The following is a 14,608-nucleotide window of genomic DNA, read 5'->3' as shown; positions in this document are numbered from 1 at the left end:
GTGATTCTGACAACTCTGGAGTTGACTCTCAGACTGTAGGCGGTGATTCCGACTGCTCTGGAGTTGACTCTGGGACTGTAGGGAGTGATTCTGACAGCGTTGGATTTCACTCTCAGACTGTAGGGAGTGATTCTGACAGCTCTGGAGTTGACTATGAGATTCTGGAGTGATTCTGACAACTCTGGAGTTGACTCTCAGACTGTAGGGGGTGATTCCGACTGCTCTGGAGTTGACTCTGAGATATAGCTAGTGATTCTGACAGCTCTGGAATTGATTCTGGGACTGCAGAGAGTAATTCTGACAACACTGCAGTTGACTCTGAGACTGTGCGGAGTGATTCTGACAGCTCTGGACTTAACTCTGTGGGTGTAGGGAGTGATTCTGACTGCTCTGGAGTTGACTCTGCCACTAAGGAGTGATTGTGACAGCTCTGGATTTGACTATGAGACTCTCGATTGATTCTGACAACTCTGGAGTTGATTCTCAGACTACAGGGAATGATTCTGACAGGTCTGGAGATGACTCTGGGACTGTAGCGAGTGATTCTGATTGTTCTGGAGTTGATTCTCAGAATGCAGTGAGTGATTCTGACAGTTCTGCAGTTGACTCTGGGACTAAGCAGTGATTCTGACAGCTCAGGAGTTGACTCTGAGACTGTAGAGAGTGATTCTGACAGCTCTGCAGTTGACTCTGGGACTAAGCAGTGATTCTGACAGCTCTGGAGTTGACTCTGTGACTGTAGGGAGTGATTCTGACAGCTCTGGAGTTCACTCTCTGTCTGTAGGGACTGATTCCGACAGCTCTGTTGTTGACTCTGGGACTGTAGGTAGTCATTCTGACAGCTCTGAAGTTCATTCTCAGTCTGTAGGGAGTGATTCTGACAGCTCTGGAGTTGATTCTGAGATGTAGGGAGTGATTCTGACAGCTCTGGATTTGACTCTGGGGCTATAGGGAGTGATTCTGATAGCTCTGGAGTTGACTCTGGGATTATAGAGCGAGATTCTAACAGCTCGAGTTGACACTGGGACTGTAGAGAGTGATTCTGACAGCTCTGGAGTTGAATCTGGGATTATAGAGAGTCATTCTGACAGCTCTGGAGTTGACACTGGGCATGTAGGGAGTGATTCTGACGGCTCTGGAGTTGACTCTGAGATGCACGGAGTGATTCTGAGAGCTCTGGATTTGACTCTGGGACTGTAGGGAGTGATTCTGACAGCTCTGGAATTGAGTCTGGGGCTGTAGGAATTGATTCTGAGAGCTCTGGATTTTACTCTTGGAGTTAAGGCGGTGATTCTGACAGCTCTGGAGTTGACTCTGAGACTGTAGGGAGGTTTTCTGACAGCTCTGGAGTTGACTCTGAGATGTAGGGAGAGATTCTGATAGCTCTGGAATTGACTCTGAGATTTAGACAGTAATTCTGACAGCTCTGGAGTTTACTATGAGATGTAGGGAGTGATTCTGACAGCTCTGGAGTTGACTCTTGGACTGTCGGGGGTGATTCTGATAGCTCTGTAGTTGACTCTGGGACTGTAGGAAGGATTCTGACAGCTCTGGGGTTGACTCTGGGGGTGTAGGGAGTGATTCTGACTGCTCTGGAGTTGACTATGAGACTCTGGAGTTATACTGACAACTCTGGATTGGACTCTGAGACTAAGGAGTGATTCTGACAGCTCGGGAGTTGACTCTGAGATGGAGGGAGTAATTCCGACAGCTCTGGCGTTGACTCCAAGATTTAGGGAGTGATTCCGACTGCTCTGGACGTGACTGAGATTATAGGGAGTGATTCTGAGAGCTCTGGAGTTGAGTCTGGGATTATAGAGAGTCATTCTTACAGCTCTGGAGTTGACACTGGGACTGCAGGGAGTGATTCTGATGGCTCTGGAGCTGACTCTGAGCTGCAGGGAGTGATTCTGAGAGCTCTGGATTTGACTCTGGGACTGTAGGGAGAGATTCTGACAGCTCTGGATTTGACTCTGGGACTGTAGGAATTGATTCTGAGAGCTCTGGATTTTACTCTCGGAGTTAAGGGAGTGATTCTGACAGCTCTGGAGTTGACTCTGAGATTGTTCGGAGTGATTCTGATAGGTCTGGAGTTGACTCTGTTTCTAAGGAGTGATTCTGACAGCTCAGGAATTGCCTCTGAGACTGTAGGTAGTGATTCTGACACCTCTGGGGATCACTCTCAGACTGTAGGGTGTGATTCTGACTGCTCTCGAGTTGACTCTCGGACGGTCGGGAGTGATTCTGACACCTCGGGAGTTGACTCTGGGAATAAGGAGTGATTCTGACAGATCTGGAGTTGATTCTGAGACTAAGGAGTGATTCTGATAGCTCTGGAGTTGACTCTGAGACTAAGGTGTTATTCTGATAACTCTGGAGTTGACTCTGAGATGTAGGGAGAGATTCTGACAGCTTTGGCGTAGCCTCTGGGACTGTAGGGAGTGATTCTGACAGAAGTGAGGGTGATTCTGTGATGCATGGAGTGATTCTGAGAGCTCTGGAGTTGACTATGGAAATAAGGAGTGATTCTGACAGCCCTGGAGCTGACTCTGAGACTATGGAGTGATTCTGATAGCTCTGGAGTTGACTCTGGGACTGTAGGGAGAGATTCTGACAGCTCTGGAGTTGACTCTGGGACTGTAGGAATTGATTCTGAGAGTCTGGATTTTACTCTCAGAGTTAAGGGAGTGATTCTGACAGCTCTGGAGTTGACTCTGAGATTATAGGGAGTGATCTGATAGGTCTGGAGTTGATTCTGTTTCTAAGGAGTAATTCTGACAGCTCAGGAGTTGCCTCTGAGACTGTAGGTAGTGATTCTGACACCACTGGGGATCACTTTCAGACTGTAGGGTGTGATTCTGACTGCTCTCGAGTTGACTCTCGGACGGTCGGCAGCGATTTTGACACCTCGGGAGTTGACTCTGGGAATAAAGAGTGATTCTGACAGCTCTGGAGTTGATTATGGAAATAAGGAGTGATTCTGACAGCCCTGGAGTTGACTCTGAGACTATGGAGTGATTCTGATAGCTCTGGAGTTGACTCTGAGACTGTAGGCAGTTTTTCAGACAGCTCTGGAGTTGACTCTGAGACTAAGGTGCGACTCTGATAGCTCTGGAGTTGACTCTGAGACTATGGAGTGATTCTGATAGCTCTGGAGTTGACTCTGAGATGTAGGGGGAGATTCCGACAGCTCTGGAATTGACTCCAAGATTTAGGGATTAATCCCTACAGCTCTGGAGTTGACGCTGGGGCAGTAGGGAGTGATTCTGACAACTCTGGAGGTGACTCTGAGATGTCGGGAGTGATTCTGACAACTGTGGATTTGACTCTGAGATGTAGGGATTGATTCTGTCAGCTCTGGAGTTGACTCTGGGACTGCAGGGGGTGATTCTGACAGCTCTGGAGTTGACTCTCGGACTGTAGGGAGTGATTCTGATAGCCCTGGAGTTTTGAGTGATTCCGACAGCTCTGGAGTTGACTCTGAGCTGCAGGGAGTGATTCTAAGAGCTCTGGATTTGACTCTGGGACTGTAGGGAGTGATTCTGACAGCTCTGGAATTGAGTCTGGGACCGTAGGAATTGATTCTGAGAGCCCTGGATTTTGCTCTTGGAGTTAAGGCAGTGATTCTGACAGCTCTGGAGTTGACTCTGAGACTAAGGAGTGATTCTGACAGCTCTGGCGTTGATTCTGGGACTATACGGAGTGATTCTGACAGCTCTGGAGTTGACTCTGAGCTGCAGTGAGTAATTCTGACAACTCTGGCGTTGACTCCGACATTTAGGGAGTGATTCTGACAGCTCTGGAGTTGATTCTGAGATGTAGGGAGTGATTCTGACAGCTCTGGATTTGACTCTGGGGCTATAGGGAGTGATTCTGATAGCTCTGGAGTTGACTCTGGGATTATAGAGCGAGATTCTAACAGCTCGAGTTGACACTGGGACTGTAGAGAGTGATTCTGACAGCTCTGGAGTTGAGTCTGGGATTATAGAGAGTCATTCTGACAGCTCTGGAGTTGACACTGGGCATGTAGGGAGTGATTCTGACGGCTCTGGAGTTGACTCTGAGATGCACGGAGTGATTCTGAGAGCTCTGGATTTGACTCTGGGACTGTAGGGAGTGATTCTGACAGCTCTGGAATTGAGTCTGGGGCTGTAGGAATTGATTCTGAGAGCTCTGGATTTTACTCTTGGAGTTAAGGCGGTGATTCTGACAGCTCTGGAGTTGACTCTGAGACTGTAGGGAGGTTTTCTGACAGCTCTGGAGTTGACTCTGAGATGTAGGGAGAGATTCTGATAGCTCTGGAATTGACTCTGAGATTTAGACAGTAATTCTGACAGCTCTGGAGTTTACTATGAGATGTAGGGAGTGATTCTGACAGCTCTGGAGTTGACTCTTGGACTGTCGGGGGTGATTCTGATAGCTCTGTAGTTGACTCTGGGACTGTAGGAAGGATTCTGACAGCTCTGGGGTTGACTCTGGGGGTGTAGGGAGTGATTCTGACTGCTCTGGAGTTGACTATGAGACTCTGGAGTTATACTGACAATTCTGGATTGGACTCTGAGACTAAGGAGTGATTCTGACAGCTCGGGAGTTGACTCTGAGATGGAGGGAGTAATTCCGACAGCTCTGGCGTTGACTCCAAGATTTAGGGAGTGATTCCGACTGCTCTGGACGTGACTGAGATTATAGGGAGTGATTCTGAGAGCTCTGGAGTTGAGTCTGGGATTATAGAGAGTCATTCTTACAGCTCTGGAGTTGACACTGGGACTGCAGGGAGTGATTCTGATGGCTCTGGAGCTGACTCTGAGACAGTAGAGAGTGATTCCGACAGCTCTGGAGTTGACTCTGAGCTGCAGGGAGTGATTCTGAGAGCTCTGGATTTGACTCTGGGACTGTAGGGAGAGATTCTGACAGCTCTGGATTTGACTCTGGGACTGTAGGTAGTGATTCTGACACCTCTGGGGATCACTCTCAGACTGTAGGGTGTGATTCTGACTGCTCTCGAGTTGACTCTCGGACGGTCGGGAGTGATTCTGACACCTCGGGAGTTGACTCTGGGAATAAGGAGTGATTCTGACAGATCTGGAGTTGATTCTGAGACTAAGGAGTGATTCTGATAGCTCTGGAGTTGACTCTGAGACTAAGGTGTTATTCTGATAACTCTGGAGTTGACTCTGAGATGTAGGGAGAGATTCTGACAGCTTTGGCGTAGCCTCTGGGACTGTAGGGAGTGATTCTGACAGAAGTGAGGGTGATTCTGTGATGCATGGAGTGATTCTGAGAGCTCTGGAGTTGACTATGGAAATAAGGAGTGATTCTGACAGCCCTGGAGCTGACTCTGAGACTATGGAGTGATTCTGATAGCTCTGGAGTTGACTCTGGGACTGTAGGGAGAGATTCTGACAGCTCTGGAGTTGACTCTGGGACTGTAGGAATTGATTCTGAGAGTCTGGATTTTACTCTCAGAGTTAAGGGAGTGATTCTGACAGCTCTGGAGTTGACTCTGAGATTATAGGGAGTGATCTGATAGGTCTGGAGTTGATTCTGTTTCTAAGGAGTAATTCTGACAGCTCAGGAGTTGCCTCTGAGACTGTAGGTAGTGATTCTGACACCACTGGGGATCACTTTCAGACTGTAGGGTGTGATTCTGACTGCTCTCGAGTTGACTCTCGGACGGTCGGCAGCGATTTTGACACCTCGGGAGTTGACTCTGGGAATAAAGAGTGATTCTGACAGCTCTGGAGTTGATTATGGAAATAAGGAGTGATTCTGACAGCCCTGGAGTTGACTCTGAGACTATGGAGTGATTCTGATAGCTCTGTAGTTGACTCTGGGACTGTAGGAAGGATTCTGACAGCTCTGGGGTTGACTCTGGGGGTGTAGGGAGTGATTCTGACTGCTCTGGAGTTGACTATGAGACTCTGGAGTTATACTGACAACTCTGGATTGGACTCTGAGACTAAGGAGTGATTCTGACAGCTCGGGAGTTGACTCTGAGATGGAGGGAGTAATTCCGACAGCTCTGGCGTTGACTCCAAGATTTAGGGAGTGATTCCGACTGCTCTGGACGTGACTGAGATTATAGGGAGTGATTCTGAGAGCTCTGGAGTTGAGTCTGGGATTATAGAGAGTCATTCTTACAGCTCTGGAGTTGACACTGGGACTGCAGGGAGTGATTCTGATGGCTCTGGAGCTGACTCTGAGCTGCAGGGAGTGATTCTGAGAGCTCTGGATTTGACTCTGGGACTGTAGGGAGAGATTCTGACAGCTCTGGATTTGACTCTGGGACTGTAGGAATTGATTCTGAGAGCTCTGGATTTTACTCTCGGAGTTAAGGGAGTGATTCTGACAGCTCTGGAGTTGACTCTGAGATTGTTCGGAGTGATTCTGATAGGTCTGGAGTTGACTCTGTTTCTAAGGAGTGATTCTGACAGCTCAGGAATTGCCTCTGAGACTGTAGGTAGTGATTCTGACACCTCTGGGGATCACTCTCAGACTGTAGGGTGTGATTCTGACTGCTCTCGAGTTGACTCTCGGACGGTCGGGAGTGATTCTGACACCTCGGGAGTTGACTCTGGGAATAAGGAGTGATTCTGACAGATCTGGAGTTGATTCTGAGACTAAGGAGTGATTCTGATAGCTCTGGAGTTGACTCTGAGACTAAGGTGTTATTCTGATAACTCTGGAGTTGACTCTGAGATGTAGGGAGAGATTCTGACAGCTTTGGCGTAGCCTCTGGGACTGTAGGGAGTGATTCTGACAGAAGTGAGGGTGATTCTGTGATGCATGGAGTGATTCTGAGAGCTCTGGAGTTGACTATGGAAATAAGGAGTGATTCTGACAGCCCTGGAGCTGACTCTGAGACTATGGAGTGATTCTGATAGCTCTGGAGTTGACTCTGGGACTGTAGGGAGAGATTCTGACAGCTCTGGAGTTGACTCTGGGACTGTAGGAATTGATTCTGAGAGTCTGGATTTTACTCTCAGAGTTAAGGGAGTGATTCTGACAGCTCTGGAGTTGACTCTGAGATTATAGGGAGTGATCTGATAGGTCTGGAGTTGATTCTGTTTCTAAGGAGTAATTCTGACAGCTCAGGAGTTGCCTCTGAGACTGTAGGTAGTGATTCTGACACCACTGGGGATCACTTTCAGACTGTAGGGTGTGATTCTGACTGCTCTCGAGTTGACTCTCGGACGGTCGGCAGCGATTTTGACACCTCGGGAGTTGACTCTGGGAATAAAGAGTGATTCTGACAGCTCTGGAGTTGATTATGGAAATAAGGAGTGATTCTGACAGCCCTGGAGTTGACTCTGAGACTATGGAGTGATTCTGATAGCTCTGGAGTTGACTCTGAGACTGTAGGCAGTTTTTCAGACAGCTCTGGAGTTGACTCTGAGACTAAGGTGCGACTCTGATAGCTCTGGAGTTGACTCTGAGACTATGGAGTGATTCTGATAGCTCTGGAGTTGACTCTGAGATGTAGGGGGAGATTCCGACAGCTCTGGAATTGACTCCAAGATTTAGGGATTAATCCCTACAGCTCTGGAGTTGACGCTGGGGCAGTAGGGAGTGATTCTGACAACTCTGGAGGTGACTCTGAGATGTCGGGAGTGATTCTGACAACTGTGGATTTGACTCTGAGATGTAGGGATTGATTCTGTCAGCTCTGGAGTTGACTCTGGGACTGCAGGGGGTGATTCTGACAGCTCTGGAGTTGACTCTCGGACTGTAGGGAGTGATTCTGATAGCCCTGGAGTTTTGAGTGATTCCGACAGCTCTGGAGTTGACTCTGAGCTGCAGGGAGTGATTCTAAGAGCTCTGGATTTGACTCTGGGACTGTAGGGAGTGATTCTGACAGCTCTGGAATTGAGTCTGGGACCGTAGGAATTGATTCTGAGAGCCCTGGATTTTGCTCTTGGAGTTAAGGCAGTGATTCTGACAGCTCTGGAGTTGACTCTGAGACTAAGGAGTGATTCTGACAGCTCTGGCGTTGATTCTGGGACTATACGGAGTGATTCTGACAGCTCTGGAGTTGACTCTGAGCTGCAGTGAGTAATTCTGACAACTCTGGCGTTGACTCCGACATTTAGGGAGTGATTCTGACAGCTCTGGAGTTGATTCTGAGATGTAGGGAGTGATTCTGACAGCTCTGGATTTGACTCTGGGGCTATAGGGAGTGATTCTGATAGCTCTGGAGTTGACTCTGGGATTATAGAGCGAGATTCTAACAGCTCGAGTTGACACTGGGACTGTAGAGAGTGATTCTGACAGCTCTGGAGTTGAGTCTGGGATTATAGAGAGTCATTCTGACAGCTCTGGAGTTGACACTGGGCATGTAGGGAGTGATTCTGACGGCTCTGGAGTTGACTCTGAGATGCACGGAGTGATTCTGAGAGCTCTGGATTTGACTCTGGGACTGTAGGGAGTGATTCTGACAGCTCTGGAATTGAGTCTGGGGCTGTAGGAATTGATTCTGAGAGCTCTGGATTTTACTCTTGGAGTTAAGGCGGTGATTCTGACAGCTCTGGAGTTGACTCTGAGACTGTAGGGAGGTTTTCTGACAGCTCTGGAGTTGACTCTGAGATGTAGGGAGAGATTCTGATAGCTCTGGAATTGACTCTGAGATTTAGACAGTAATTCTGACAGCTCTGGAGTTTACTATGAGATGTAGGGAGTGATTCTGACAGCTCTGGAGTTGACTCTTGGACTGTCGGGGGTGATTCTGATAGCTCTGTAGTTGACTCTGGGACTGTAGGAAGGATTCTGACAGCTCTGGGGTTGACTCTGGGGGTGTAGGGAGTGATTCTGACTGCTCTGGAGTTGACTATGAGACTCTGGAGTTATACTGACAACTCTGGATTGGACTCTGAGACTAAGGAGTGATTCTGACAGCTCGGGAGTTGACTCTGAGATGGAGGGAGTAATTCCGACAGCTCTGGCGTTGACTCCAAGATTTAGGGAGTGATTCCGACTGCTCTGGACGTGACTGAGATTATAGGGAGTGATTCTGAGAGCTCTGGAGTTGAGTCTGGGATTATAGAGAGTCATTCTTACAGCTCTGGAGTTGACACTGGGACTGCAGGGAGTGATTCTGATGGCTCTGGAGCTGACTCTGAGACAGTAGAGAGTGATTCCGACAGCTCTGGAGTTGACTCTGAGCTGCAGGGAGTGATTCTGAGAGCTCTGGATTTGACTCTGGGACTGTAGGGAGAGATTCTGACAGCTCTGGATTTGACTCTGGGACTGTAGGTAGTGATTCTGACACCTCTGGGGATCACTCTCAGACTGTAGGGTGTGATTCTGACTGCTCTCGAGTTGACTCTCGGACGGTCGGGAGTGATTCTGACACCTCGGGAGTTGACTCTGGGAATAAGGAGTGATTCTGACAGATCTGGAGTTGATTCTGAGACTAAGGAGTGATTCTGATAGCTCTGGAGTTGACTCTGAGACTAAGGTGTTATTCTGATAACTCTGGAGTTGACTCTGAGATGTAGGGAGAGATTCTGACAGCTTTGGCGTAGCCTCTGGGACTGTAGGGAGTGATTCTGACAGAAGTGAGGGTGATTCTGTGATGCATGGAGTGATTCTGAGAGCTCTGGAGTTGACTATGGAAATAAGGAGTGATTCTGACAGCCCTGGAGCTGACTCTGAGACTATGGAGTGATTCTGATAGCTCTGGAGTTGACTCTGGGACTGTAGGGAGAGATTCTGACAGCTCTGGAGTTGACTCTGGGACTGTAGGAATTGATTCTGAGAGTCTGGATTTTACTCTCAGAGTTACGGGAGTGATTCTGACAGCTCTGGAGTTGACTCTGAGATTATAGGGAGTGATCTGATAGGTCTGGAGTTGATTCTGTTTCTAAGGAGTAATTCTGACAGCTCAGGAGTTGCCTCTGAGACTGTAGGTAGTGATTCTGACACCACTGGGGATCACTTTCAGACTGTAGGGTGTGATTCTGACTGCTCTCGAGTTGACTCTCGGACGGTCGGCAGCGATTTTGACACCTCGGGAGTTGACTCTGGGAATAAAGAGTGATTCTGACAGCTCTGGAGTTGATTATGGAAATAAGGAGTGATTCTGACAGCCCTGGAGTTGACTCTGAGACTATGGAGTGATTCTGATAGCTCTGGAGTTGACTCTGAGACTGTAGGCAGTTTTTCAGACAGCTCTGGAGTTGACTCTGAGACTAAGGTGCGACTCTGATAGCTCTGGAGTTGACTCTGAGACTATGGAGTGATTCTGATAGCTCTGGAGTTGACTCTGAGATGTAGGGGGAGATTCCGACAGCTCTGGAATTGACTCCAAGATTTAGGGATTAATCCCTACAGCTCTGGAGTTGACACTGGGGCAGTAGGGAGTGATTCTGACAACTCTGGAGGTGACTCTGAGATGTCGGGAGTGATTCTGACAACTGTGGATTTGACTCTGAGATGTAGGGATTGATTCTGTCAGCTCTGGAGTTGACTCTGGGACTGCAGGGGGTGATTCTGACAGCTCTGGAGTTGACTCTCGGACTGTAGGGAGTGATTCTGATAGCCCTGGAGTTTTGAGTGATTCCGACAGCTCTGGAGTTGACTCTGAGCTGCAGGGAGTGATTCTAAGAGCTCTGGATTTGACTCTGGGACTGTAGGGAGTGATTCTGACAGCTCTGGAGTTGACTCTGGGACTGTAGGAATTGATTCTGATAACTCTGGATTTTACTCTCGGAGTTAAGGGAGTGATTCTGACAGCTCTGAAGTTGACTCTGAGATTGTAGGGAGTGATTCTGATAGGTCTAGAGTTTCTGTTTCTAAGGAGTGATTCTGACAGCTCAGGAGTTGCCTCTGAGACTGTAGGTAGTGATTCTGACACCTCTGGGGATCACTCTCAGACTGTAGGGTGTGATTCTGACTGCTCTCGAGTTGACTCTCGGACGGTCGGGAGTGATTCTGACACCTCGGGATTTGACTCTGGGAATAATGAGTGATTCTGGCAGATCTGGAGTTGACTCTGAGACTAAGGAGTGATTCTGATAGCTCTGGAGTTGACTCTGAGACTGTAGGCAGTTTTTCAGACAGCTCTGGAGTTCACTCTGAGACTAAGGTGTGATTCTGATAGCTCTGGAGTTGACTCTGAGATTTAGAGAGTGATCCTGACAGCTCTGGAGTCGACGCTTGGACTGTAGGGAGTGATTCTGACAACTTCTGAGGTGACTCTGATATGTCGGGAGTGATTCTGACATCTCTGGAGTTGACGCTTGGACTGTCGGGATTGATTCTGATAGCTCTGTAGTTGACTCTGGGACTGCAGGGGGTGATTGTTACAGCTCTGCATTTGACTCTGGGACTGTAGGGAGGATTCTGACAGCTCTGGAGTTGACTCTGGGACTGTAGGGATTGATTCTGACAGCTCTGGAGTTCACTATGGGGGTGTAGGATAGTGATTCTGACTGCTCTGGGGTTGACTCTGCCACTAAGGAGTGATTGTGACAGCTCTGGAGTTGACTATGAGACCCTGGAGTTATTCTGACATCTCTGGAGTTGACTCTGAGACTAAGGAGTGATCCTGACAACTCGGGAGTTGACTCTGAGTTGCAGGGAGTAATTCTGACAGCTCTGGCGTTGACTCCGAGATTTAGGGAGTGATTCCGACAGCTCTGGATTTGACTCTGGGACTGAAGGGAATGATTCTGACAGCTTTGGAGTTGACTCTGGGTCTATAGGGAGTGATTCTGACAGCTCTGGAGTAGATTCTGAGACTAAGGAGTGATTCTGACAGCTCTAGAGATGACTCTGAGACTAAGGAGTGATTCTGACAGCTCTAGAGATGACTCTGAGACTGTAGGGAGTGCTTCTGACTACTCTGGAGTTGACTGTGAGACTAAGGTGTGATTCTGACAGCTCTGGAGTTGCCTCCAAGATTTAGGGAATGATCCCAACAGCTCTGGAGTTGACACTGGGACTGTAGGGAGTGATTCTGACGGCTCTGCAGCTGACTCTGAGACAGTAGAGAGTGATTCCGACAGCTCTGGAGTTGACTCTGAGACTAAGGAGTGATTCAGACAGCTCTGGCGTTGACTCCGAGACTAAGGAGTGATTCTGACAGATCTGGTGTTGATTCTGAGACTGTAGGAATTGACTCTGAGAGCTCTGGAGTTTACTCTGGGAGTGTAGGGAGTGATTCTGACATGCCTGGAGTTGACAATGGGTCTAAGGATTGATTCAGACAGCTCTGGAGTTGACTTTGTGATGCAGGGAATGATTCTGAGAGCTCTGGATTTGACTCTGGGACTGTAGGGAGTGATTCTGACAGCTCTGGAGTTGACTCTGGGACTGTAGCAATTGATTCTGAGAACTCTGGATTTTACTCTCGGAGTTAAGGGAGTGATTCTGACAGCTCTGGAGTTGACTCTGAGATTGTAGGGAGTGATTCTGATAGGTCTAGAGTTGACTCTGTTTCTAAGGAGTGATTCTGACAGCTCAGGAGTTGCCTCTGAGACTGTAGGTAGTGATTCTGACACCTCTGGGGATCACTCTCAGACTGTAGGGTGTGATTCTGACTGCTCTCGAGTTGACTCTCGGACGGTCGGGAGTGATTCTGACACCTCGGGATTTGACTCTGGGAATAATGAGTGATTCTGGCAGATCTGGAGTTGACTCTGAGACTAAGGAGTGATTCTGATAGCTCTGGAGTTGACTCTGAGACTGTAGGCAGTTTTTCAGACAGCTCTGGAGTTCACTCTGAGACTAAGGTGTGATTCTGATAGCTCTGGAGTTGACTCTGAGATTTAGAGAGTGATCCTGACAGCTCTGGAGTCGTCGCTTGGACTGTAGGGAGTGATTCTGACAACTCCTGAGGTGACCCTGAGATGTCGGGAGTGATTCTGACATCTCTGGAGTTGACGCTTGGACTGTCGGGATTGATTCTGATAGCTCTGTAGTTGACTCTGGGACTGCAGGGGGTGATTGTTACAGCTCTGCATTTGACTCTGGGACTGTAGGGAGGATTCTGACAGCTCTGGAGTTGACTCTGGGACTGTAGGGATTGATTCTGACAGCTCTGGAGTTCACTATGGGGGTGTAGGATAGTGATTCTGACTGCTCTGGGGTTGACTCTGCCACTAAGGAGTGATTGTGACAGCTCTGGAGTTGACTATGAGACCCTGGAGTTATTCTGACATCTCTGGAGTTGACTCTGAGACTAAGGAGTGATCCTGACAACTCGGGAGTTGACTCTGAGTTGCAGGGAGTAATTCTGACAGCTCTGGCATTGACTCCGAGATTTAGGGAGTGATTCCGACAGCTCTGGATTTGACTCTGGGACTGTAGGGAATGATTATGACAGCTATGGAGTTGCCTTTGGTACTGCGGAGAGTGATTCTGACATGTCTGGAGTTGACTTTGGGAATAAAGAGTGATTCAGACAGCTCTGGAGTTGACTCTGGGAATAAGGAGTGATTCTGACAGCACTGGAGTTGACTCTGGGACTAAGGAGTGATTCAGACAGCTCTGGAGTTCACTCTGGGAATAAGGAGCGATTCTGATAGCTCTGGAGTTGACTCTGAGACTAAGGAGTGATTCTGATAGCTCTGGAGTTGACTATGAGACTGTAGGGAGTTTTTTTGAATGCTCTGGAGTTCACTCTGAGAGTAAGGTTTGATTCTGACAGCTCTGTAGTTGACTGTGAGACTAAGGTGTGATTCTGACAGCTCTGGAGATGACTCCAAGATTTAGGGAGTGATCCCAACAGCTCTGGAGTTGACTCTGAGACTGTAGGGAGTGATTCTGACAGCTCTGGAGTTGTCTATGAGACTCTGGAGTGATTCTGACAACTCTGGAGTTGAGTCTCAGACTGTAGGGAGTGATTCTGACAGCTCTGAACTTGACTCTGGGGGTGTAGGGAGTGATTCTGACTGCTATGGAGTTGACTCTGCCACTAAGGAGTTATTGTGACAGCTCTGGAGTTGACTATGAGACTATTGAGTTATTCTGACAGTTCTGCAGTTGACTCTGAGACGAACGTGAGATTCTGACAGCTCGGGAGTTGACTCTCAGATGCAGGGAGTAATTCTGACAGCTCTGGTGTTGTCTCCGAGATTTAGGGAGTGATTCCGACAGCTCTGGATTTGACTGTGGGACTGTAGGGAGTGATTCTGACAGCTCTGGAGTTGACTCTGGGGCATAGGGAGTGATTCTGACAGCCCTGGAGATGACTCTGGGATTATAGGGAGTGATTCTGAGAACTCTGGAATTTACTCTGAGAGTGTACGGTGTGATCCTGACAGCCAAGGAGTTGACAATGGGTCTAAGGATTGATTCAGACAGCTCTGGAGTTGACTCTGAGATGTAGGGAGAGATTCTGACAGCTGTGGAATTGACTCCGAGATTTAAGGAGTGATCCTGACAACTCTGGAGTTGACTCTGAGATGAAGGGAGTGATTCTGACAGCTCTGGAGTTGACTCTGAGATGTAGGGAGTTTTTCTGACAGCTCTGGAGTTCACTCTGAGTCTAAGGTTTGATTCTGACAGCTCTGCAGTTGACTGTGAGACTAAGGTGTGATTCTGACAGCTCTGGAGTTGACTCCAAGATTTAGGAAATGATCCCAACAGCTCTGGAGTTGACACTGGG

The sequence above is a fragment of the Mobula birostris genome, chromosome 9, assembly GCF_030028105.1.
Source record: "Mobula birostris isolate sMobBir1 chromosome 9, sMobBir1.hap1, whole genome shotgun sequence".
Classification (NCBI taxonomy): domain Eukaryota; kingdom Metazoa; phylum Chordata; class Chondrichthyes; order Myliobatiformes; family Myliobatidae; genus Mobula; species Mobula birostris.
The sequence above is the reverse complement of the archived record's forward strand: the minus strand, read 5'-3'. Positions refer to the sequence as shown.